At 47.1% G+C, this 3,880-nt stretch overlaps 1 non-coding gene across 1 annotated transcript; it reads right to left on the bottom strand.

Moving 5' to 3' along the window:
- Positions 1-2,370: 2,370 nt before the first annotated feature.
- On the bottom strand, positions 2,371-2,443 carry TRNAV-UAC (transfer RNA valine (anticodon UAC)). Its single transcript has one exon. It is a non-coding gene; the product is annotated as a tRNA-Val (tRNA).
- Positions 2,444-3,880: the final 1,437 nt, after the last annotated feature.

Raw genomic sequence — 3,880 nt, 5'->3', positions numbered from 1 at the left:
GTGCCCGAGGGCTGAAGAGGCTGCTCAAACTTTTACGTTAATATGCAGCAACACATCATGAGCAGTACCACTTCCTATTTAATTTAAAATTAGAAGCAATTACTAGGCACTAAGACATGTCTAAAAACATTAAACAGCTAGCTAACAGACCGACCTGTCATACAAGCGCATCCGGCGGTGCCTACACACCACAAATTTCCACATCATGCTACAAACTTTAACAGCACACCACATAATTCAACTCCACAACATGCCACTCCACAACATGCCACTCCACAGAACACAATATCATTCCACATAATCAACTCCAGAACACACAATCTCACTCTACATAATTCCACTACAGTTAATATCATTTCATTACAATCCACATAATTTCAAAGCACACCATGCCATATATTTCCACTGCACCGCTTCATACCACACCACACCATTCCACAACAAACAATTCCTATACAACCCATCTCTACCTTGCGCTTCCACCAACACTGTCATCTTTCTCCCACACAGCCACTGCCCCTCTCATCTCTCTCTCACACACCCACTGCCCCTCTCGTCTCTCCCTCACACACCCACTAGCCCGTCATCTTGCAATCCCACTGTCCCTCTCATCCCTCCCTCACATTCCCTATCTCCTCTCTATACTGCCTGCTCACACATGTCATCTTCCTGTACCATCTTGAACTGTAAACTGCTCCACCTTTCGCCTCAACCCCCTTTGGGTGTACCTCTGAACTGTGCCTCTCTCTCTCACACCTCTCTTTTGCTATCTCTGCACCCTTCCCGCCTCCCTCATGTTAGTTCACTTCAAGTCTTCGAGCGCAGTTTTTTCAAGATTTCCATCCCTCAAACCCACGCGCTCCTCTTCTTCTTGGGGTGTCTTCTGTGTACTGGCGTAACGAAACTTGAGGGGGCCTCCCTGCAAAGTACGTGGAGGGGCCCCCTCCGAGCTCAATCAGGAGCTCTGCGGCCAGATTGCAGTGCTGAGGGGGCCCCCTGGAGCTTGGGGCCCCCCCCGCACCGCGGGGGCTGCTGGGACCTGTGTTACGCCCCTGCAGGCACTCTCTCTTTATGCGTGTGTGACCTGCTCTCTCCTTCTTTCTCTCTTTCTTGCACACTCTTTCTACTCCTCTGTCTGAAATTCATTCACCACTTTGTGTACATACTACATATCCCTCTCTATCTTCCTTTTCATCTATTCGGTGGCGCTCTCACCTCCATCTATACACCATGCCAGATAATTCCACTACACAAATATACTCCACACCACACAATTCCACCCCACACAATTCCACAACTAACAATTCCAATTGAGCCACATAATTAGGGTGACCAGGCGTCCCGGATTTGACAGGACGGTCCCGGGTTTTCACCAGCAGTCGGGGCAGATTTCTAGAAATGTAGCTCATGTCCCGGTTTTTGGAGAGGGTCGACTGAAAACTGGAGGAGGTGTTTTTTATGTTGTACAAAGCAGAGATAGTGAGCAGTTGTTTCTAGAAAGCAAGTTAATTAACAGGCAAGCTACTGGGTTTAAAAAATGCATCTTATGTATTATCTTACTGTCTGTTTTGTAATTATCTGCTGAGGAGGGCGGCCATTCTGTGCGCTCGCTTGACGTAAAATTATAGTGCTTCTTCTAGTTTTGTGAAATGTCCCGGTTTTTTGCTCTAAACCTCTGGTCACCCTACACATAATTTCACTCAACACCACATACATCCACTCCAAACAAAAAAAAAACCAGAAAAAAACTATCATTAACAACGCCAATAGCGCTAACTTTCACAACGCGAGACCGGTAGCATTGCAAATGTTTGTTTATTTTTGTAGTCCTCCTTGTGTGTTTAACCTACGTCTACAGGTTGAAGTAATTCAAACACAACACCGCTTTTTCATTACGTAAATATGAATGATATTCTCTTGCGATGTGCCTCAAAACTGAAAAAAAGTGTTTTTTACCTATTCAAAGCTCACTCACCTGCTACGAAGTACATGTATGGGTCTATTAAAATCATAAGTTATAATTATTTTTTTAAGTTGTCATTGAAAGTAGATGGCCAGATAAGGAGGAGCAGTATTTTTATTTTCTTCTTCTCGTAAATCGTGTGGCTCGTGCTTACAATAAAAATAACCACGAAACCGGTTTGCCTGGCTAGACGGACCTATTGGCGTTGCCAATGCTAGATTGAAATCTGCGCTCTATTGGTTCAGCAAAGTGGAATAAACCATAGCATGACAAGTTTCACAAGAATGAGCGGGGTGGAGATGGACTATAAAGGAAAAAACACACACACATGGAGCCTGCAAACCCTAGCTGGCCTCGTGCCTAAAATGGTAGGCGAAGGCGGTTTAAGAAATGATTGTTTCATAAAATGGTTTCACTGGGGATCGAACCCAGGACCTTCTGCGTGTAAAGCAGACGTGATAACCACTACACTATGAAACTGCTGACCACCCTCGTCGTGAGTTCTGTATACAAACACCTTCCCCGAGCCGGAGTTATGTATTTCATATTTCATGTGTAGCCAGAAATCCTTCAATGGAATGAAACGCGAGATTCGCTCACGGGAGCTGATATATTGAAGTGATTCTAGGCGGAGAGTCTGGAGAAACAAACCTCTAAGAGAGGGAAGAGTCAAAGGAAGCGGGACAAACAGAGCTCCGGATAGAAAGAAACCAGGCGCTGTTCGAAGCCCTAAAGCGCCGTCTAATAGTCACGTGATGTGGGTGCAATCAATGGGTCTTTAAATAGCGAATGGGAAAAGATAAGCTCTGCCTCTCTGTGAGTCCCTCTCCCCCTACTGGGAACAGAGAAAAATGCACTCACACCCCAAGGTCACCTGAGGATCTCACACCAGGTGCGGTGTGACTCACTGCTCCCCCCAGCTGGAGACACGTAAAGCTGCAGTGCCTTGACGATCTCACGCCTCGTGGGATGGGGCTCGCCGCTCCCCCTGCCGGAGAAAGAGAATGCTGCAGTGCCTTGAAGATCTCACACCTCGTGGGGGTGTGCCTCGCTGCTCCCCCTGCTGGAGAGACGTACAGCTGCAGTGCCTTGATCTCACGCCTCGTGGGATGGGGCTCGCCGCTCCCCCTGCTGGAGACAGAGAAAGCAGCAGTGCCTTGAAGATCTCACGCCTCGTGGGGTGTGCCTCGCTGCTCCCCCGCTGGCGAGAGGTTAAGCGGCAGTGCCTTGAAGATCTCAGTGCCTTGAAGATCTCACGCCTCGTGGGGTGTGCCTCGCTGCTCCCCCGCTGGCGAGAGGTTAAGCTGCAGTGCCTTGAAGATCTCACGCCTCGTGCGGTGTGACTCACTGCTCCCCCTGCTGGAGACAGAGAAAGCTGCAGTGTCTTGAAGCTCTCACGCCTCGTGGGAAGCGGTTTCTCCTCTCCCTTTGTTTATGATGCGCGGGCGCGAAAGAGCCCAGCTCCCAACACCATCCTTGTATTATTTCTCATTGTAATTCACACAAGATGTTTAAAAATACTTTCAAGATCAATTCATTCACCTTAAAGTGCAGACCTCGTAAAGCTAATAGAGTACATCTGAAAGCACGTAGAATATACATAGCAGCTGGCCCACTACAGTACATGAGAAGGCTGTGCGCTCATTTCCTCAGAGCCTTCTTAGCGCAGTAGGCAGCGCGTCAGTCTCATAATCTGAAGGTCGTGAGTTCGAGCCTCACAGAGGGCATCACTTTTCTTTTGTCCATAGATTCTATTACTTCATTTCTTTTATTTTACAATATAATTCGCATGCCCTATTTTACAAAAACATATGTTTCACGATAAAGTTATCAAAACTACTATTCTACCTCACTTCCATAAATTATATTCATTTATCTGCGTTGGGTTTTGGCAGTGCTTGAAAATGACTGCAACAT

This window comes from Triturus cristatus, chromosome 4_1 (assembly GCF_964204655.1).
Source record: "Triturus cristatus chromosome 4_1, aTriCri1.1, whole genome shotgun sequence".
Lineage (NCBI taxonomy): Eukaryota > Metazoa > Chordata > Amphibia > Caudata > Salamandridae > Triturus > Triturus cristatus.
Note: the sequence above shows the minus strand (reverse complement) of the source record. Positions and strands in the feature narration are given on the sequence as shown.